We start from the raw sequence: 23,886 nt of genomic DNA on the forward strand, positions 1-23,886 counted from the left end.
CAACAGCATCACAAGCTACAGAGAAATCATTTGTGAAAATAAGAGTCTATTGACATGGCGAACTTCACTCTTGTCTCATTTTAAGAAGTGGCCACAGCCACCCCAGCCTTCAGCAACCACCCCCTGGTCACTCAGCAGCCATCAACACTGAGATAAGACCCTCCACCAACAAAAAGATAGCAACTTGGCGAAAGCTCAGATGATAGTTCGCAATTTTTAATAACAAAGTATTTTTATTTTTTTTCAAGATTTTATTCATTTATTTGAGAGAGAAAGAGCAAGCATGAGTGGTAGGGAGAGGCAGAGGGAAAAGCAGGCTCCCCACTGGGCAAGGAGCCCAATGTGGGACTCGATCCCAGTACCCCGGAATCATAACCTGAGCTGAAGGCAGACACTCAACCACTCGGGTGCCCCAATAATAAAGTATTTTTAAATTAAGGTATATACATTATTTTTTTAGACATAGTGCTACTGCACATTAAATAGAGTATACTAGAGTATATGTAAACATAACTTTTATATGCACTGGGAAACCAAAAAATGTATATGAATCACTTCATTAGAATATTTGCTTTACTACAGTGGTCTGGAACTGAACCTGTAATACCTCTGAGGTATGCCTGTACATAAATGTTCATAGCTGCATCATTTACAATAGCCCCCAAATGGTAAGAATACAAATGTCCATTAACTGATGAATGGGTAACAAATGTGGTATACCTATACAATGAAATATTATTCAACTATAAAAAGGTATGAAGTACTGATACCTCCTACAATGGGGATGAACCTGAAAAAACATTATGCTAAGTAAAAGAAGCCAGACACAAAATCCCTTATATTCTGTGACTCTACTTAAAATATCCAGAATAGGCAAATCCATGAAGACCCAGAGTAGACTGATGGTTGCCAGACAATAGAAGGAGAGGGAAAAGTTGGAAGTGACTGCTAACAGGTACAGGTTTCTTTTTGGAGTGATAGAAATGTTCCAGAATTAGATACTGGTCATGGTTGCACAACACTGTGCATACACCAAAAACCATTGAATTTGGCACTTTAAATTTGTTGGGATGGTGAGTTTTATGTGGATTTTTATCTCATTAATAACAATAAAGCTCATGCATTGACAAGATTTTTTTTGCAAAATAAAAGGTGTTGCCAAGCAATAAACTAAGATTGGTTTGTATCATAAATGATACAGTAAATGAGAGAAATGTTGCAACAAAAGCATCCCAACAATTTTCTCTGTATGCCCTGTGGCAAGATCATTCAGCCTGTTTTCTGAACTTATTTGTGGTACAACCTCTAACTTTCTCAGTTTCCTACTGACCCTCATGCCAAGTGGCCTGGAGACCTTGACCTTTGCTGCTAGAGGTCATGGCACACTGGCAGGTACATCACTGTCCAGCTAGAGCAAAAGTGCCAATCACTTTCATTACCATACAGGCTGATATGAGCAAGCTGGCCTTCACTACTTGCTTTCCCAAGCACTTGTTTTTTTTTTTTTATGTTGTTTTTTATTGTTATGTTAATCACCATATATTACATCATTTGTTTTGGTGTACTGTTCCATGATTCATTGTTTGTTCATAACACCCAGTGCTCCATGCAGAATGTGCCCTCTTTAATACCCATCACCAGGCTAACCCATCCCCCTACCCTCCTCCCATCTAGAAACCTGTTTGTTTTTCAGAATCCATCATCTCTCCTGGTTCATCACCCCCTCTGACTTACTTCCCTTCATTCTTCCTCTCCCCCAAGCACTTGTTTTTATTAGTAAATGTCCTGCTTGTTGTCCTTGAAAGGAAAATGTTAGTCAACATTGTATCTAAAAAAGTTCAGGGAAAGAGAGGTTACTGCTGGTCATCTTTATACTTAACTAGAACTCTGTTCAGTGCAGGGATACCTCACACACTACTAGATGAGACGTGGGCAGAACTTGGAAGTGCAAAGTGGAGGTCTACCCAACTCATCCTGGATTATTTTAACACCATTATTAATAATAAGATTTTGTTGCAAACAAAAACAAAAAACCTGGAACACATGCTAAATAAGAAGGGGTGTTAGGAAAAGCAGTTAATCTGGACTTCTCAATCAAATCAGGACGCCACGTCAACTCTCCTGCAAGCCATTGCAGGGTAAGTGGCACAGAAATTAGTTCCTACAGAGATCTGACATGGACATCATGTCTGGCCTCTGAAAGATCCGTGTTTTGGGCTATCATGTAATTGTAACAGGTAAAGACAAGGAGAAAAGACAATCTGGGAGGAATGAAAAAGGGGCACAAAAGCAAAAAGTACATTTAGAAGGAAACAAACAGAACTTCCTCCAGGGCTCATCTATTACTGATTATTTACCTAAGTCATGTTTTAGTTTGATTACCTGTATTTCCCATATTTTCGGGCTGTCTATACACAAACTATGCCTCCATATTGCTGACATTATCTCATTTATGGTTTAGTGCCTTTTTTTCCAAAATGATCTTACAAAAGCAGGGGTGCTTTCTCTACCTTCTAGTAAACATGTAAAATCCCCCAAATACTAAATGAATTAATAACCATCAATGGTAAATTATAATCTTCATAACCTTTAAAACCCCTGTAAAAACATTTACTTCTTAAAAAAAAAAAAAAAAACTCATTCCATTAGGTTAAATCAAAGATTTAGCACCAATTCAGATGAAGTATCACAATGAAAGAAGCTCAGACTGAATGTAGTCCATGACTTCCCCACCCTGCCCATGGTGACAACTGTGTCTGGCTTTGTCAACTCCTGTACGGACCCACAGCTCCAATACAGAAAGTGCTAAGTGCCCAGAGCCTTTAGTCTTCCTTCTCCCTGGGGAGGCCTCCAGAGCCTTTGCTACCACAGAGACAAAAAGTAGCTGTTACGTTTACCAGATACATTTGACTGTGTTTTCAGTCTACAGTCTAAAAGTCCTAACTGCTAAAATTTGGCATTTCCAAAATTTTGCCAGAAATGCAAGCAAACAACCACCTTTTATAATTTTTACAATTTGGGTAAATATAGTTCAGTTTCCAGAATAAGACCAGTCACACAGAGTTTCACACAAATACTCCTTAATTCATCTTTTGTCCTCTAAATTATCCTCAGTCCTTCTACCCTACTGGGGAAAGCAGTTTGCTAGAGGAATGAAAGTGTTTCAGCAACCATCACATTTACAGAAAGAAATATTTTAGACATAAAGGTGTGGTTTGTTTGTATTTCAGTTGGTTGTTTATATTCTTTGCAGCAAGGAACTATTATGGATCCCAAACATTTTTCAACTACTATTCAGCTGACTGATTTTCATGGAGATTTCAAATCTTTGGAAGATAAATTCAGAATATGGGCTGAGCTTCCTAATTAGAAGATCTGAGCTAAAATCAGTATTTTAAAATTTATTAGACATTAAAATGAGGTTTTTCAAGTATGAAAGAAATGGAGGAACTATACCTGTATCTACACAATCTTGAAACACCCACTTAACGTAAGCCATTTCTGAGGGAGAAAAATTCTATTAAATCAATTGCTGTGTTTCCTTAGATCAGAACATGAAGTAGAAGCTCTTGTCCCCACAAAGAGATTAGACTTGGAATGCTATTGTCAAGAAAATTCATATGTATCAGCAAGGAAGCTAAAAAATGAAAAGATAAATATTTATTTTGAAAAATAGAAGTAATCTATATAAAACAGTTTAGAGTTAGTAAAGCTCCAGGTTTAGCCGTAGAAACTTGGAGCCCCATGTCAGACTTCTGCTTGCTGGCTAGAGGGAAAGAAGGAAACATTCAGCTCTGAAGGCATCTATTTTATTGTTTTAAGAAAAATTTAATATAAGAATTAGATTTATGACAAGAGGGTCACAAAAAGTTGAACAGTTTCTTCCATAAAACAGAATGGCTGTTTATAAGAACAAGACTTGCTATTCTCAAGGATGAAACCTCAGCCTGAAATTCTGCACGAGGTTATGGCTGCAGATGGCCATGGGCTGAGTCACTGAGCCGCCATGAGTCAAGGTCAAGCTGAGAGTAAAGCACTCTGGACTGTGCCAGGGGTTAGAGCCCTTACCTCAGAAAACTGAGAGAAAGCAGGTTTATTTAAATGGAGCATTTTCTAAAAGGAGGGGACATTTTTCTTAGTAGTTAAACCCAAAGGCAGAATGATTCTTTATTATCTGATGTTCACTGGATATCTCTAATCCTCTCTGCAAATGTATTTCTCCTGCTTTCTTATTTTCTGTGAGCTCTTAGGAGCAGAGTGCAGAGGACCAAGGCCTGGGGCTCACATGGATTCCTGGGGTGCAAATTCCTAAAGACCAGCATGCCAAAGGGTAAGGGAGAGGAAATGTTGCTGCCCATCTTTTGGATCAGTCACCAATGAAAGGATACCTTTTTAGGGCCACCAACCTTGAAGGAGCTGCTGAGTCTTCTGTGGTTTCCTTAAAGCTAAATACAGTCGAACTCCCTTTGGTATGGAGACGCAGGCCTAAAAAAACCCCAGCTTTTCAAGCTTTGCCATAGCCAGGTTTTCAGTTTTGCATTAGAAATAAGGAAAATTTAAACCTCAATTAAACCTTGAAGCACTTCTGCACTTAGCGCTTGGAGTCTGATTTCTAATCAAGGCCACTAGAATTAATGCCGTCCCATTCTTGGGTTTGCAGCTGTGATCACGGATGAATCGGAGCCAGAAACACACACCTGCCGCAAGTCCCTGTAATAAGACTGAGCACCTTTTCCTTTCAGAAACAGGCCAAGGAGATACCTGTTCTCCCCTGCTAGGGCTCCACACTGATTCCCCAACAGCCCATCTCGAGAAAAGCATAGCAATTTGAAAAGGTGAGATTACATAGGCATAAGCGCAAATTGGTGCCATATGTTGAAGAGCCTTTGTTATTTATGTCTGAGCCAGATGCTTCTATCCCCTACCTTATATTTGCAATCAATCATTTTTAGCCCTTTTTCCTGATGCAGTGTCAATTTAATAAAAGAATTGTGCTTCCTTTTTTCTTCATGACTATGAAACCTCTCATGACCAAATAACCTCACTATTTCATCTCCGAAAGGTTCCCCTTGGAATTAATTACTTTGAAATCAAAGTATTCCTGAACACACAGCTCCTTTTGCAAACATCATTGGCACTTCTTCCTAACAGATCATCTTCTGTAAGTGAATTGAACTTTCGCCATGATGTCACTGAGACAAATTGGAGCAATAAAAATACACGGTGAACCATTACAAGGTAACATGGACAACCACTCCAAGCCAGTTTTCAAATGTTATTTTTATTATTACTTTACGTTATAAAATGGATTTTAAAATATCCTACTGTGGAATTAAACCTGAGATTTGAAAATGGACATGGGAGATTCACGAAATTCTGCCTTGAGCATAACATACATCATCAGCATTGTGTGAAGGTATTACTTATCATTTTTTAAAATACTACTGAAGTATACACATATATTGCTTTTTTGAAAGTTTAGAGATAATTGAGTCTCAAATAAGGCAACTCTGAAATAATAAAACCCATCCCCCAAGTTACCGCCTAAACACACCTCCCGCTATTTTTTTCTGCCTAAATCTTCCTTTCTCTACACACCACCCTGGCACGTCCCTCTTCCACTGTTTTCTAATGAAAACCCATCTTTACAATTTTTTCCTTTTGAAAAAAAATATGGTCAAATACGCATGAAATTTACCATTTCTAGGTGTACAGTTCTATGGCATGAAGTACCTTGCCACTGTATTTACCATCACCATCATCCATCTCCAGAACTTTTTCATCTTTTCCAACTGAAACTCTGTACCCATTAAACACAAATCCCCCATCCCCCTCCATCCTCAGCCCCTGGCTACCATCATTCTACTTTCTGCCTCTAAGAACCGGACTCCTCTAGGTACCTGATATAAGTAGAATCCTACAATATTTATCCTTCTGTGACTGACTTATTTCACTTAGTATCATGTCTTCAAGGTACATCCATGTTGTGGCATACGTCAGAAGTTCCTTCCTTTTTGAGGCTAAATATCCCATTGTATGTACATACCACATTTTACATGTCCATTCATTTATTAATCCACGCTTGAGTTGCTTCTACCTTTTGGCTCTTGTCAATAATGCTACTGGGAGCGTGACTGTGCAAATGTCAGTTCAAATCCCTGCTTTTATTTATTTTGAGTGTCTGCCTAGAAGTGGAATTGCTTCATCATGTAATAATTGTATTTTGAATTTTTTGCAGCATCACCATACTGTTTTCCACAGGGGCTTCTCCATTTCACATTCCCACCAGCAAAGCACAAAGGTTCCAGTATCTCCATATTCTTGTCAGTACTTGTTGTTTTCTGTTGTTAGTTTTTTATAATAGCCATCCTAATGGGTGTGAAGTGCTAGCTCATTGTGGGTTTTTTAATTTTTTTTAAATGTATTTATTTGACAGAGAAAGAGAGAGAGAGAGAGAGAGAGCAGGAGTAGGGGGAGTGACAGAGGCAGAGGGAGAAGCAGACTCCCCGCTGAGCAGGGAGCCCAATGAGGGGCTTGATACCAGGACCCCAGGATCATGACCTGAGCCAAAGGCAGACGCTTAATCGACTGAGCCACCCAGGCGCCCCTCCTTGTGGTTTTGATTTGCATTCACTAATGACTAGTGATGCTGAGCATCTTTTCATGTGCTTATTGGTCATTTGTACATCTTCCCCTGAGAGATGTCCATTCAAGTTGCCTATTTTTAAGTCATGTTTTCTTCTTGTAGCTGAATTGTAGTTCTTTATATACCATGGGTATTGCCCCTTATCAGATATGACTCGTGAATTTTTCCTCCCATTCTGTATGTTGTCTTCATTTTGATATTTTCCATGGATATACAAAACTTCTTAATTTTGATGAAATCCAACTTACTTATTTTTACTTTTGTTGTCTGTGCTTTTGGTATCAGACTTAAGAAATCCTTACCAAATCCAATGTTGTAAAAATTTTCCCCCATTTTCTTCTAAGAATTTTAGAATTTTAGTCCTACACATAGGCCTTTGGTCCATTTCAAGTGAATTTTTGTATATACTGTAAGGTAAGAATACAGCTTCATTTTTTTTCCTTGTAGATTTCCTGGTTTTAATTATTTCTCCTCACCCCACTCAGCCTGGGCACCAAACTCAGACACTCTCTGTATTCTCTCCCCTTCTCCACTGATTTTGTACTTCCTTGACCTTACACAATATTTTAATTCTACTTTCCATCCTACATAAATCTGCTTATATCTGTTTTTTGTCTTAGAGTATGATTTTCTCAAAAGAAGGGAAAGAGTTTTGTGTTTTATAGTACTCAAAACAGAACCCTTTCTTCATATATGCTTTTGATCATGGTGATTTTCTCAATCGAGGTTCAGTAGCAGCAAACAGAAATGACTCTAGCTATCTTAAGTAGAAACAGATTTTGGTTTTGTTGATTGTCTCTTTTGCTGTGCAAAAGCTTTTTATCTTGATGAAGTCCCAATAGTTCATTTTTGCCCTTGCTTCCCTTCCCTTTGGCGATGTTTCTAGGAAGAAGTTGCTGCGGCTGAGGTCGAAGAGGTTGCTGCCTGTGTTCTCCTTTAGGATTTTGATGGACTCCTGTCTTACATTTAGGTCTGTCAACCATTTTGAGTCTATTTTTGTGTGTGGTGTAAGGAAATGGTCCAGTTTCATTCTTCTGCATGTGGCTGTCCAATGTTCCCAACACCATTTGTTGAAGAGACTGCCTTTTTTCCATTGGACATTCTTTCCTGCTTTGTCGAAGATTAGTTGACCATAGAGTTGAGGGTCCATTTCTGGGCTCTCTGTTCTGTTCTATTGATCTATGTGTCTGTTTTTGTGCCAATACCATAAAAAAAAAGGTAGAAACAGATTTAATAGAGGGCCATAGATGTTTGCAACTTCACAAGAAAGGCTAGAGTAGTGGGGGTAGGCTGGGCCTCCAAGAACAACTTTGCAGATCCAGCCATCAGGGCAAGTTGCTGTTTCTGTCTTGAAGGTGGGAACTCACAAGGCTCCAAATGGACTTCTGACTTCCCAAAAAGCACCCTCACTTCATCTAGGAATCAGGAAGCTGTCACTGCTGCGGCAACTGGAGCTCTAAGATTATACCAATGCCCGTTAGATCTGAAATGGCAAAAAAAAAAAAAAAAGAATAGATGCTCCATAATCTACCTCTCAACACCCATAAAGCCAGTGACCGGACACTGGAATCTTGCTACAGAGAAACCCAGTGCCTCCCTGAGTGTGTATACCAGCAAAATATTGCAAAAAGAAGAAATCTTTCCAATCTGTCCAATTCGTCACTTGTGCCTTTCAAATCTCATTTGGGTGCATCTAATTGAAGAAACCTAAATCTCTTCAAGAACCTTAAATGTAAGGGAGTTTAGCAAAATGACAGTTGTAGCTTCCAGCCTCTGAAGAATAGGAAAGCAAACTAGAAGAATGAAAAGTTGAGTGCAGTCCCACAGATTGCCCATCATGATGATGATGATAAGGACATTTACATCTGTATCTAGATAAACACACACACACACACACACATATACAAGGTAGTGGCCGTCACTGCCATATAAAGGATCAGTTCACCAAAAAACTGGGAACTGTGTTGGTTACTTGAGGCCATATAGTTGGAAATCTTTACTGTTTAGTTTTTAAATTTTTCATCCAGTTGAGTCAGTATCATCCTGATAATAGAGAGCAGAGAAAGAATCCAACTACCCCTTCCCCTGTAAAATACTCTTCTATTTCCATTGTTCTCTTTCTACCAGACTCAATTTTCTTGATCCTGAGTTGATTCAGATTGAAGACACACAAATTTTTTTTTTTTTTTTTTTGGTCAAGATCCACTGAGCATTCCATCTCATCTGTTAACAAAAAGTTGGGTGTGGAACTATAAGGTTTAAGGGGTACAGGGCTGGCTTCAGGTACAATTAGGGATCAAATAATTCATTTTAACTGTTTTTCACCATCCCTTGGTTGAGCTTCTTGTTCCATTGGCTTAAAGCTCAAACTGCATGGTGACCTGTGACAGCTCGAGCTCTGTCTGTGGTGGTTAAATGCACATAACAGCTAAAACTTCTCATGTAGACAAAAGAGCAAGGGTCTTTTTAGATAGCAGAAGAAGCAAGAGTCTTTGCAAAGCTCTCTTAAAAGGCTGAGGTTCATTCTAATTGGATCAGATTGGGTCACATGCATTTCTTGAAACAATCATCGTGGCCAGAGAAACGGGATGCAGTAATTAGCTTTTAAACCATGATCATACGTTCCACCTCTAACACTTGGGATAATGCCCTCCCCCCAACAGGCTGCACAGATCCAGGATGGAAGGTAGATTTCCCACCTCCAAAGTCAGAGACCATAACCACAAAAAGAATTGAGCTATGGTCTTTCTACCTAGCCTCTCCTTTACCCCCTAGCACAGCTCCTGGTGAGTGCAGACTGTTTAAGGCAAGAATAAATGTGATACGTAGGTATTACCTCATCTTCCATGTTTTCTTTCCCTATTCCAGCTCAATGACTTCTATGGTGCAGAAGGGGCTTCTGACGAATTCTTACCTGACATCCACTGAGTATTTCTTTAACCACACGTCCTTCATTTTCTGTACAACTGAGCTCTGACTGAGAGAGTGAGAGTCAGTTACTGAGTTACTCTGGAGCAATCTAATTGTTCCTGAAGAAGTCGGATGCAATTGAGTTGCTTGTTGACATGTTCAAGGGCAACTGAATAGTGTCTGATAGAATTGGGAGCAACAGAATTGCCTTTGAAAACCTCTTCTCACCTTTCAGTTGGGTTTAAAAATTATGGCATAACTCCATGGCACGCAACAATTTTAACAACTGTTCTCTGCATTCAAGCCAGCCTAGGGGAGGCCCTTTTAAAGAATTTTTGACCGGTAATATTATTCTATTTTCTAGTCATCAAAAATAAATCTGAATGTTCTTCTAATGGCTATAAAGAAAGCTGGAGAGAGATTTTCCTCAACAAACAGCTATTTAACTAACTGGATGGAACAGTGGCAGTAAGGGCCAAAAGCCTAAGTCTAGTGGAGGGTGCAAACTGCAATCCTCAAGTTAGACAAAGAGTCCTTCCAGAAGAGCAACAATGAACTCACAGAAGGCTTGCTCTGAGAGGTTTCTCCCGTGAACTTAATTAAGGATAAGAAGTATACCTTTCAGGATCTCACCTCAAACACAGTTCAATTCAGAGAATTGTACTTTGATGATTTATGAGGCTGAGAATGAATTAGATCTAAACTGAATTAAGTAAATTCACCTAAGTAGGTTTTCAGTTCTTTGGTTTTACCCAGTCTGATTTTAAGGCCCCATGAGTTTCACCCTATTGTTCCTGCTATTATTATTTCTGACTCCTTCAAGTTTTACAACAAATAACTGAATCCAAATAGGGAACAGAACATGCGAGGGGAAGACAGTCTTGTTACCCTATTTGTTCCCACAGTAGCCGTGGAGTGGGCAGCTTGCCTTTGGCACACAAGAGCAGCATCTCCAACTGTGTTTCTCAGAACCTTCACCCCTTGGGTGAATTTTCATCTCTCCATCCCAGTGGCCCATCTTCTCCTTCTCCGTGTTTACTAAACTGTGTTCTTAAATGATTTACACATGCTGTACAAAACTAATGATGGCTTAAAATGCTACACCACCTTGCATATTTGAATTTTGTTAAGTGTTGGAGCTCTAAGCTCCTTAAACATCAATGGTAGAATTCCAGACCCCAGCCATGAAGGAAGCAAGGCTGTGATGTAGTACTGTCCTTCTTGACCTCTCCATTGGTCACATGGGTGGGTTCAGTTGTACACTAATGATATGAGGAGTTTCCTATATGCTTATTACACTTCAACATTTTAAAAAGAAACCCAGCCGAGATATGAGATACGAGTAGCTCTGCATTAATGTTGAAGTGGGGAGAAGTACTCAGATTTGAGAGATTTCAGAAGTAAAACTAATAAAACTTGATAATTGATAGAATGTGAGCAAGAGAGCCAAGTATCAGTGTTTGGGATGCCAGGTTGATAATGTTGGCATTGGGGCACCTGGGTGGCTCAGTTGATTGTCTGACTCTTGGTTTCGGCTCAGGTCATGATCTCATGGGTCCTGGGATCAAGCTCTGAGATGGGCTCCATGCTCAGCGGGGAGTCTGCTTGAAGATTCTGTCCCTCTGCCCCTCCCCCCCTCTAAAATAAATAATTTTTTTTTAAAAAGATAATGTTGGCATTAACCAAGATGAGATTTATGGAGGAAGGATATTGTAGAAAGAATTGATTTGCGGGGAAGATAATGAACTTTATTTTTGGACATGTTGAGCTTAAGCCATTGAGCCAATACAATAGGCAGCTTGAAATAAGGGTCAATATCTTAGGAGAGAAAATGGGCCTGGAAATAGATATAGATCACTCATGTATGAGTGGTAAAGGAAGCTAGGTCAGTTGAAAGTTGGCCAGGAGGTTGTATTTGAATGTACTCTTTGAGAAGTAGGATGAGGTTTGACCCATGGAGAGCATCAATATATTATACATTTGATAGATAGACAGATGGATATATATTATTATCTAGTATCTATATCTATCTACAGAGAGACAGAAAATGTGTAGGGGAATGCTGCCACACAGAAGACCAGAGAGGGGTGATCTGTAAGACCAGGTAGAGCAGCTGCATAAACAATCAATGACTTTGACAATATCTCAAGATGCTTTGGTGGGATATCATGCAATAAAAAAGTTTCTTGGGGTGCCTGGGTGGCACAGTCAATTAAGTGACCAACTCTTGGTTTCTGCTCAGGTTGTGATCTCAGGGTCATGAGATCGAGCCCTGTGTAAGGCTCCAGGCTCAACACGGAGTCGGCTTAAGTTTCTCTCTCCCTCTCTTTTTGCCCCTACCCCTGCTCTCTCTCTCTCTCTAAAATATATAAACACGTTATTAAAAAAAAAAAAAAAACCTTCACTCCTTCTCTACCTGGAGAATGAAAGAAATGGATTAAAGCTGCTATAGAATCAAAATTTTTAACAGTTAATGCAGTATGGGCACCAACCCATCAGAACGGGCCAACCACCAACCAGTCAGGAGGAATGCCAGGACATAATCAACCTGCAAAGTCACACCATTACATACTGGCTGATTACATACCTCTCAAGACTCTCACTGATTACCACTGAGGAGCAGTATTGGGTAGAGGTTAAGAGGTTTCAGATCCAGTTGCACTAGGTTTTATCCCTGGTTCTGCCACTTTCTAACTTTGTAATCTTGGGATGGTTACTAAACTTTCCTGTGTCTTAGTTTCCTTGTCTATAGCATGAGGTTAATCACAGAATTGTAAAACACAGTTTTGAGAACAATGCGTGGCACATGAAAATGACTAATACATGTTATTTTGCTAATATTATTTCTGAATAACTTAGCCTTGCGCAAATCTGCCTCCCTCTACCCACGGAACTGAGTCTTGCTTCTTTAGACGTGTTGAATCCACCTGGGCAGACAATGATGCATTCATGCAACCATGATCTCCTCTTGGAGAAACTCCTAAGTTCAATTAGCATCTTCAGTTCAACTAAACAAACTGGAAAAAAAATCCCAACTGCATCAGATACTTTATTTAGATGATTTCAATGAGGGAGGAAAAAAATCTTTGAAATGAAACCAAAAACTCTCAAGAGACACATTTCATGGTTGGAACTGTAAGAATTTCAAAGGCATTTGCTTTTTTGGAGCAAGGTTTGGAGGATTTGACTAAAATGCTATTTGAGAAACAGGATTTGGAAGGAAGAGACTTTATTTGTGGTACAACCGTCTCATCTCCACATCCTGAAATGGATTTTTGCCTGAGTACTTGCTTAAATTCTGTTTACAGTGGCCATTATTTTGTGGGAAAATAAAAGGGGCTCTTAAATCCAAAAAAGAAGGGGGGGGTAGAGAAGACATGTTTGAATGAACAAAGAGGGGATCATAAAATATTTTCTGTGGCTTTCCAAAAAATCTACTCATCTATACCATTTTCTACAATTTGTAAAAACCCACAGAAATGAAAGCTCTGAGAAACAGCAGTGGCAGGCCAGCTTAGAAGAGGCAGTTTCTTTTGCATGATAGGGAAGTTGATTAAAAACTGAAATTTCCAGGCTTCCTTCCAGAAGAGGGTAGGCAGGCTGAGAGAAGAGGAGAGCCTAGTGGTCTCACCATACTTAAAGGTGGCTGGCTCAAATGTCACCCTCCCAGGCTGTCTACCCCTTATCACTCAATGTTAAATCATCCTCTGTATTGTTCTCCAACCTCTTGCTTCACTTTTCTTTAGAGCACTTCTCTCTGTTAAAATTACTAAGTGGATTGTTTACTTTCTTGCTTATCATCTTTTTCTCCACTTGAATGTAATTCCATGAGGGCAGGGACAGTTTTGCTTCTTATGACATCTCCAAACACCTAGAACAAAACAGGATGCTCGGTAATTTGTGTTGGATGCATGAGTTAGTGAATGAATAAATGCAGTTGCTATAGTGACCATTTTGGATCAACGACTGTGTAAATTCAGTGTCCTATATACATTATTGGCCAAATTGGTCACTTCGTCAACTGATAGGTATTTTGACCAAATTGAGCAGTCAAATCAATAAAAAAATGATGAACCCAGGAATCTCATTCAAAGCAGTTTTGACTTGTTCTGACAGTAGCTCTAATTTTGACAGAGAGGTTTTAAAGTGTTCTCCTGGTAAATCTGTTCAATAATTTTCTTTTCTAATGGGTTGCTTCCACAGCCATGGCTAATAGAGAAACAATATAGTAAATTGCAAAACAATTAAATTGTTGAAGCCAAATGGTTGATCTGGTTAAGTCAATCAAATCAAGGGCTTGGTAACTATGGAGCAATTGACTTGCATGTGGTCAGTATATTGACCCTTGAGTCACCCGATTTAGAGCAAGGACAGGGCTTGTGACATGAGACCGTGCTCTGTGCATCCATATTTTAAATGAGTAAGAAGGATTTTGTAGAGCTTAATAGATGCTGAATCTTAGTGAGTGTTTGAGAAGTATATAGCTATCATTCATTTTCGGAAGAAAGGAGAGAGGCAGGGAAGAGGGTCAACTGGTTGGCAGACAGTAAAATGCATACGCACGCACACACACACACCCCGCCCCCATCTAAAAAAAAATATATCAAAACAAAACAAAACTCAGTTCCCTAAAATCCAAAGCACTTAGCATGAAAATGAAACAGGGCCTCCAAAGAGCAAGAACATATACTAAGGGGCAGGCCAGTGTCCTGAGTGTTTTTATTAGGAAGAAATATAAACTTTATCTAGCAGCTGGCTTCAGCACTGGAAAAGTTCTCTTGAAAACATTGTGCCAAACGCACTGAAGTAGATAAGCGAGACAAAGTCTCTTATTATGAAGAAAATGGGAACTATTTTGTTTGCTTGATGTCAACTCTTTCTGGTTATAAATGTGGCATTTCAAAGCCACATAGGCAAAGCCCTCCCCAAAAGTCTGGAGAGGGTTTTGTGCATATAATAACAATGATTCTTATGGGTCTTTAATGACCAAAAAAAAAAAAAAAAAAAATCTGTCAAGGAAAAAAAGAGATATTTTCCTCCAGGGGTTGGATTGCATAGAGTCAGAGCCAGCTCTATTGAGGTTGCTGGAAAATAATTAGTATCCAGGAATAAAAACTAAAGTTGGGGAGGTGGCGAGGGGAGAATTGATTTGTGAACTGAGTGGTTCATGCAGCTCAGTGCAGTTAGGAAGGACTGCCGTGGGGGAGGGATGGGCAAGGGTATTTTATGTCCTAAACGGAACTCATTTCCATGCTTTAGAGGTATCCGATGGCTGAAATAATTAATAAATCATCATTTCCATAATATATGCCAGACTCTGTACTAAATATTTTATGTCGATCATTTTGTTCTGGGCTCCCCACAATCCCACGTGGTCCAGAGTATCATTCCTCTTTTACAGATGGGGATACTACACTCCAAGTCAAATAGCCATGAACAAGAAGAACCTAGCTGCTGGGTGTAAAACCCATGTTTCCGTGCTGTAGGTAGCCAGCACCTTGAGCAAACATCACCAGAAAGCCTAAGATTCTGGCCAGCCAGCAAGAATGGCCCTTCCTAACTTTGGAAGAAACCAGTTCCCCATGGGCATTCACTGTCTGGCTCGCTGGAGAGGGCAGGGCGGGAACAGGAGAACAGAGCACTGGGCAATTGAGGCAGAACCGGAACTCAGGTAGGGTGCCATGAGACTTTGCCCTTTATAAAACGGTTTGATTTTGCTTCCACAGCAGCTGCAGGTACATTCTCGTATTTCCAGCACGGTGATGGATTCAAACCTACCAAGAAAGGGAACAGTCAGTTCTGACCGTTAAAGATTTGTCTGGAAAGTCAAGGGGAGAGGGAAATCGAGGTGGTCGTGCTGGGATGCCACCAGGCATTTTGGCTAGATCTCTCCAACGAGATTTACTGGAGGACGGTTTGGAAACCAGAATGCTAAGTACAGTGGCAGGAAAACGCATGGCTCTCCCAGATACAAAGCAAAGACTTGCAAGAAGAAAAAGAGAAGAGAGGAGGGAGAAGAGGAAGCCGAAGGGACCGAGAGGAAAGGCAAGAGAAGTCGACCTGACTGAGCAGCCTCGAGAGATGGTCCGCATCAGGAGGACCAGTTAGACAGAGGGCCACTGGGAGAGCTGTGGACTCCACTCACCGTTTCATCCATTTACATGAAAATCAAAGGTAATCTGTTTGGCAGGAAACAAACAAACCAATCAACCCTCTAGGTCTCTGGGTGCACTTGGATTTGGGCCGCCCTGCCCCATCTGCGTATAAATGATTTCTGAGCCCTCTGCCTGCCTGGTCGCCAGCCATGTGAACCCCTCACTTCGTAACGTGAGCAGCAGGGGAACAAATGAAAATCAAATGGGAAAAGGCAGGAGAACTCCACGCGGTGTGTCAGGAGACCGGGGAAGTTAAACATAACATGGTAATGAAGTGATCGAAAGATTGTTACGACAGCCCGTGTACAAGATAAAATATGGTCTCAACGTGATTGCCTGATTCCCTGGCAGACAATATGCCCAGTGAACTTCCCCCTTTTGGAATAAAGCAATCTTGCCCTCAGACAAGAACAATTTCTCTGTGTATTGCAGAGGAAGTGAGAAGTGGCACTTCGGATAAGGGATTCAAAGTGCCTGTCAGACGTGTTCACACAGCCTGCCGTCCTTCCCAGGCTCCGGATGCCCGCCGAGAGAGCTCTCTCTTGGCTGTTCCAATGATGCTAATATGAACCTGCCCGGAACTGGCCAAAAGAGCGGCGATTCTTAGGGAAACAAAGAAAGAGTCTGGGTTCCATTGTAGCCCATCTGCATGGAATGCATCCCATGTTTGACTGTTTCTGTACAGAAGCCCAGCCATGCACTGCTCCAGCCTGGATGTGGCATTCTCTCTCGAAAAAATGCAGTGTCTGGGTACTTAAGTGGGGTTTGACTGATGGTGAAATTGAGTGTGAATTTCAAGCAGGCCATTTCCTTTGACTACTTCAGGGAAAAGCTGTAATGAGAAGAGGTTTTTAAAACCAAAGAGAAAGGTTTGGTCATTAAGCCTAATGAATGGCTGAATGCCACAGAAGGCATTCACAGATTTTGGCCATAATTGTATTATTATTTATACATTTCCATAATAAGAACTTATTTCCAAGGGAGCACAAACTGCTTTATAAATGCAAGTTCCTTAATCTTTGGAGTATTCCTAAACTACAGATTGGCCATTAGTTTTATTAGCTCCATTTAGCAATAGAGAAAATGAAGCCTAAGAAAGGCTAAGCTTCTAGCTTCCCATCACTGACCAAATGAAGATGTAAATTCAGGATGGACCGCAAGCCCCTGCCTTCCGATCCAGGGCTGTTTCCATTTCACTAGTACAAACAGGAGACACACAAAAATGTCTTCTTGCGGCTATAAGATGGGATTTAGACTCTAAGGGCAGAGCCAAGGATAAGGATGGAGGATGTGAATCTACAGCTCTAAGCAGCATGGCTTTTATGTTCTTGCTGCTGCACATTCTGGCCCCTGGGGTCATGAAAATAGGGAGGTGGTAGCTCGTTGGTCGTAGATGCAAAGGTTTTCTCTGCAGCTGGGAGCAAGTATCACAGTGCAAATTCCCAAAGTCCCTTCCCCTGTGTCCTTCCTGGGTTAAGGGTCCAGGCCCTGGGCTCTCAGGTAAATCATTTATCTCCTGCCTAAGGGTGGCCCAAAGCCTGGAGTAGCCCACTAGCATGAGCATCACTTGGGAGCCTATTAGAAATAGAGAATCCCAGGAGCTCCTGGCTGGCTCACTTGGTAGTGTGTGACTCTTGATCTCAGGGTTGGGAGTATGAGCCCCACACTGGGTATAGAGATTACTTAAATTTTTTAAAAATCTCTAAAAAAAAGAAAAGAAATACAGAATCCCAAGCCCCACCTCAGCCCAATGGAATTAGTTTCTGCTTTTTGTAAGATCTCCAGGTGATCTGTATGCACAATGAAGTCTGAGACTCATTTTTCATAGTGGTTCAGTGTACAGGCTGGATTTATAGCATCTGAATTAGAGTCCCTGGTTCTCCACTTAAACCACCCATCTGAGCCCAGGTGTGTTCTTTAACCTCCATTCATTCTGTGAAATTTCAGACAATAAGACTGTCTACATCAGGGGTGCCTGGGTGGCTCAGGGGTTAAGCGCCTGCCTTCAGCTCAGGTCGTGATCCCAGGATCCTGGGATCGAGCCCCACATCGGGCTCCCAGCTCCGCGGGGAGCCTGCTTCTCCCTCTGTCTGCTGCTCTCCCTGCTTGTGCTGTCTGTCTGTCTCTCTGTCAAATAAATAAAATCTTAAAAAAAATACACTGTCTACCTCAGAGGATTATTATGAGGATTAAATGAGAGAATCCATTGTTTTAAGAACTACGAGAGACAATGCACACAACGTATTATGAACAACGCCTACCACATAGCAAATGCTCCATCCATGTTACCTTCAGGCCCCTCCCTTGTCATTCATTCTAATGTGATTTAACATGGTTAAGTATTTGAAGCTATAACACGCTGATTTGACCTAGATCCTCCCCCATTTCTTTAGGAATATCTTCCATTTCATAACCCATATACTGTCATGAATCTTTCCTCCAACCAACTCCCTGCCAGTTCCCCAGCCCAACTCCCAAATTTTTGTTTGGGAGGGGGCAGTGTCCATGTCAGGGCTGCCTGTAGGGGAACAGGACCCTCCAAGAGCTCGGGTCAGTCTCTATCCCATGATTTAGCTACAGTCTCACCCATCCCAGCTCCCACCAGGATCCTGAACGCTGTACAGGAAAATGACTATAAAGAGAGCAGTGGGACAGCCCAGCCCCCCAGAGTTCTGTGGCACAGCTACCCTCAAAGCCTCGTTATTATCAGGAAGATCTGGAGGCTAAACGGGTTTGTGATGAGACAAGGACATAGTGGGATGAAACAGGCTGCCTACTGTTCTGTTGACCATTATTTAGCACACTTTATTTATACAGTGTATAAAAACACACACACTACCAGAATGAGTTCTGCCAACCAGGTAAAGGCCAACCCAGATTGGTCTATTCATTCAAGATGGCCCTTTCTTTAATACTAGACAGAGGTTTATAGGAAGAGGCTCACTTTTATCCATAAACCCCAAATTACTTGACATAACAGGCTTTCATTATGTAGCTGCACTAGGCCAGTTCCTCACCCGACCCCCAGCACTACGCTGGAGAGTCCCCTCGCCCCTCTCTAGCCAGAGGGAACCACATCTCAAATTTTTAAAGTTAATTTTCCAATCAGAACATGTTATTCAGAACCCCTAAAGTAGAATTTCTGAACATAATATCTGAATTTTGGTATTTTTTTCCCCCTTCCCTCCACAGACTACAGGAAAAAGAGCAGAGACCTCAGGGTTGAGGTCTGCAATCAGCTGCCGTCAAGAACAAGAGAAAAAGCCTCCATCAAGCAGTTAACCATCTGCTAACCAGAGCACCCCCTGGAAATAGGACCCCTCAGAACTGACAGGTAGTCCGTGTTTTTAAGCAGGTGAGATCCAGCAGCGTGAGTGACTTCTCCCCCACATCACAAACGGCTCATTGAGGCGGTGTTGTTGCTAGTTTTCCGTTCACCACCCAGTCTCCGCACCGTCCCCTCCCCCCCTCAGCTGTTTCCTGACTCCACAAATACACCGCTAACATCAACCTGGAGTGGGTGGAGTCCCATGCTGCTACGGAAGGTCCACTCAAGCTTGACACTTGAGACCTCCCTCATCGCTGGGCTCTTCCAGGCATGGACACCACGGATTAGCTTCCAGGTGTGGACTCTGCCAAATGGGACTTGTCATTAGGGGTCACACACATTTAGAGCAGGGAGAGGAGGTAACAGGAAGAAACAGGCCTCCTGCTGTTCTCCTGACATTTATCCCGCGCCAGTGGGGTGCATGTTTATTTCAATGTAAAACAGCTGTGTCACATAAACAGCCCACAGTAAAAAAAAAAAAACAAGAACCAAGCGACTCGGGGAGGAGGAAAATGATTACGATTGAAATATTTACCAGGTGAACAACACACACACACACACACACACACACACACACACACACACACACCCCACCAAACACACCCAGAAAATGTTAGTTATGGGACATTGCATTGGCTAAGGTTCTGGTAATAAAAGATACGATTCACATAAACGGCCGGGCTTCGGCTTTCTCAAGTGAAACTGGAGGGGCGAAAGTGCTGTGTTGACAGCTTTGCAGGTAGAAATATGCAAAAAGCGGCTGGTTTGGGGGTCTCGGCACATTTCTGCAAACTGAATCACGGGCTCATGACTTGTCGTGGAGGTACCGACATCTCCATTCTCCACTTATGAAAATGTCTGGGTGCCACTTAAACTTTAGCCAGGCCACCAGGAGCCAAGCAGCAAGCTTCTAACAGCATTTTCTACTTACTGTTCTGGATGCGAAGCGGGCTGGTGTGGATCACTGTTGGCTTCCATGGGCACTCTCCTCTTCAGCGAGCAGCAGCCTGGACAGGCCAGGGGGGACATAAACCAACCATTAAACCCAAGTCACTCTTACCGGTCCTGCCCATCTTACCCCATTCCTCACCCCGAGCACAAGTGCTTGTGAAAACACTAACTGCTAAGACCCCCTCCTATCCCCTGAGTTTATGATTCGCTACATCTGGAAGGCAGAGGGTGGGGAGGATTGGGAATTTGCATTTCTAACAAATTCCCAAGTGATGCAGATGCTGCCGGTCCAGAGAGGAGACTTGAAGAACTTTTATATGAGGGAAACGTGGGGGCTGGAGTCATCCACTGAAAATCTGGTCATATCTTCACTATTTAAGCCTGAACTGCCTTTGGTATCCAGGGAAAAACTGTTGATGCTGAAACAGTCCCTCAGGCCTAGAGCGGACAGGAGGAGACCTGTTCCTTGAAGAGAAAGACAGAAATGTCTTGGACTTGGACTTGGTGCCTATACTGTGGCCCACCACCTTGGAACATCAAGTCGCAAGGGGCCAGACTCTCCCACTGCCTGCGGAGACCAGCAGGGAAGTCACACATCGTGACACACCATGCAGTTCCTTCCCCATGCTTCTTACCTGAATGGCAAGATTTTATTAGGGACCCTTTCTCCTTACTCATAACGAGTGTTGCGCAAATCATTTAGAGAAAAAGATCAAGGGAGACTGTGGAATATAGTTGAATGAGGACAAAATATTCTTGTTCTTCTTGAATATTTCTCCATTCGCCTCCATGGCAGATTGCCAAAACTGTAGAACATTCAGTGAAACAATTTCATATTATGGATCCACCGCACCACTGAATTTAACGTGCCACTCTAATTTATCTGAAACTTCATATTATGGATAAGAACTTCCACTTTTTTGCTCATTACCAGAAACATTAACTACTTTTTGTCATGAAAAAAAACTGGGATACATCACAAGAATTACTGTGTACTCCACAAGCCTAGAACTTCAGTCTCTTTGAGCTGGGGCTATTTGCTTGCCAGCTCGGGGACTCACTCCCACATGCTAGCTTCGAAGTGTGTGTTTCATCAAAACAATAAATTACAACGTATCATGGAGCTTTGAGTTTGAATGAACAACAGTTAAATCCTGACATGCTAAGGGTTGGCTGGCCTGGGCTGACTCGGATTCCAGGTGCCAAGCCAGGCCCTGCACGAGCTGGCCGTGGGCTCTTGCTCAGGTCACACAGTCCTTCTGGGCCCCACCTTTCTTATCTGTGCCCTGACCATTCCCTTGACCAGCTGGAAGATCACTGTTTTGCAAGGCAGCGGGTTCTATTGTTGCTCAGCTTATTCCAAAGTCAAAAGGTTCTTCTGCAATTTGTGCCCAAGTGTGATGCTTTCTCGGCTGCTCACTCGCCCTAGTTGTGCCTTCCAGAAAAAACACAGAAAAGCCTCCTCCCTCTTCAGACAGCTTCCATGTCCCCTTTAAATCTTCTCCAGAGTTCCCATAAGAGACTACCCAAAAATGTACTATAACTCTTGACAAATAGGAGATATTCAATAAATGTAAGTTAAATAAATGAATAAGTGAATGGAGGGGTAAGTGCCTGAGTGAGCACAGATATTAGCCTTCCTGGGCTGAGTACAGTTGCTAAGTACAGTTACTACATTAACACTTGCAGTTTTAACTATTCATGATGACTCTAAAGGCCCACTCCTTATAGTAATTTGTCCTTTGGTTATGGCAAAAAAAAAAAAAGTCTGGATTGATGCTACCAGGTTAGTATGACACTTAAGTCATTTAAATCGCTTGGTTCATTTTGATTTATGAACACTACAACAAGAACTTATGATGTACTACATGCTGGCTAACTGAACATAAATAAATAAATAATCATTAGCTCGTGAGTGAGCCTAGCTGATACTCCAATATTCAAATCTCAATTTGACTTTTATTATGTGTGCGTGGTATAGGGCAAATGATATTCTATCGTGGTATCAGAAATTCCGGGAACTTACGAGGATTTTAGGTCATATTCCTCTCAAATTATAAAGGTGAAAGATTTCCAAAAGGATTAACAAAGAATCCCGTGAATTGACGATTTCTCATTATCCGATGCCTATGACAACTGTGGAACTGAGCTCTCCTTCAACCTTCTTTTCTTAGCTGGGTCATACCATCAGATCACACAGGGATTTTCTTTTTTTTAAAAGATTTATTTATTTGAGGCTCGCCCTCTGACCCGCTGCCGAACGCCAGTGCATTCTGCGCCCCCCAACCATGCCTGCAGGTGTGTCCTGGGCCACCTACCTGAAAATGTTCGCTGCCAGCCTCCTGGCCATGTGCGCCGGGGCCCAAGCGGTGCACAGGTACTACCGGCCGGACCTGACAATACCTGAAATTCCACCAAAGCCTGGAGAACTCAAAACGGAGCTTTTGGGACTGAAAAAGAGACAACATGAACCTCAAATTTCTCAACAATAGAAACCTCAAAATAATTAACTCAGCCAAGAACTCCGTGAACAATATTATAAGTATTAAATATATATTTTTAAAGTTTATTGAGTCAAACTGGTTGTCTTTAAATCTAATGCAACGCTAACTGCAAGAGGTGCCCAGGTGTTAACTGATGCATTGAGATTTAATTATGGATTGACCACTGTTTCTTGAAAACTGCCAAAGTTTATATCATTAGCTTTTTGAATGTATTTGAATAGATACTTAGTCTTGGATATCATGTGAGAAAGAATATTTACAGTGTTTCCTGCCCTTAAATTCTGGTTTATTTCTTGAATAAGCTTGACTATCATGACAAATGGGAATTATAAATTAACTATAATAAAAGTGTCATTGACAAAAAAAAATTATTTGAGAGAGAGAGAGAGAGAGATTGAGCATGAGCAGGAAGGGCAGAGGGAGAGGGAGAGAATCTCAAGCGTGGACCCCAACACGGGGCTCGATCCCACAACCTTGAGATCACAACTTAGCTGAAATCAAGAGTCGGGGGCTTAACTGACTGATCAACCCAGGCGCCCCAGGGATTTTTCATATGAACTGTTGTTGGCATGCAATCCCTTTTGCTGGTATATGCCTACTACATTTCAAAAAAGGAGACTCATCTGGGGCTCCTGGCTGGCTCAGTCGGGGGAGCATGTGACTCTTGATCTCGGGGTTATGAGTTCGAGCCCCATGTTGGATGTAGAGGTTACCTTAAAAATAAAATCTTAAAGAAAAAAAAAAGAGAGAGACTCACCTGTCTAAAAGAAAGATGGGCTGACTATTCCATTGGCCTCAGAGGAAGATGGCACCTAGGTGGATGTTGCTTCTCAATTATGCGTGTCAGGAAACTTCACCATTTCAGAGCAGTCATGGCCATTCAGGCTCTCGGGCCTGATTTAGAAAAATCTAACTCCTGAAAGATTGATATATAACCTAAAATGCCATTTTAAAATTTCTAGTGAGGTCTACAGTGTTACAGTGACAACAATATTGTGTCTAATATGAAAGCGATCTCTTGTAAAAACCCAGGGAAGCCTAATGAAAAGTTTGCTCAATTGAGCACAGATTCTAAACCAAGGGAACTGAATGTTCTGGATGCATATAAAATATTCCTCCCTAGTACTTAAGTATGCATGTCAACTAAATACTGCCTTTCTCCCATGGTCTGGGTAAACATGACAAATCCTTGTTCTCCAATTTCTCTTTATCTAGCCTTTATATAGCAGACTACTCATCTCCTATAAATCTATTCTTTCTCTAAACAGAAGAAAACACAATGGCTTAGGTTATAATTTTCTGAAGTTAGATTCCAAGCTTGAAGATATTCTCCCAGCTATGATGATAGTAGTAAAAGGCTCTCCAGTCCTACATCAGCTATGCATTTGGAAA

The 23,886-nt window shown here is 41.5% G+C and overlaps 1 pseudogene; it reads left to right on the forward strand.

Annotated features, from left to right (window-relative positions):
- Positions 1-6,236: 6,236 nt before the first annotated feature.
- On the forward strand, positions 6,237-22,491 carry LOC112839791 (ubiquinol-cytochrome c reductase complex assembly factor 6 pseudogene; annotated as a pseudogene).
- Positions 22,492-23,886: the final 1,395 nt, after the last annotated feature.

This window comes from Callorhinus ursinus, unplaced genomic scaffold (genome assembly GCF_003265705.2).
Source record: "Callorhinus ursinus isolate GAN/ISIS: 27379988/994484 unplaced genomic scaffold, GSC_fseal_2.0 scaffold23, whole genome shotgun sequence".
NCBI lineage: Eukaryota > Metazoa > Chordata > Mammalia > Carnivora > Otariidae > Callorhinus > Callorhinus ursinus.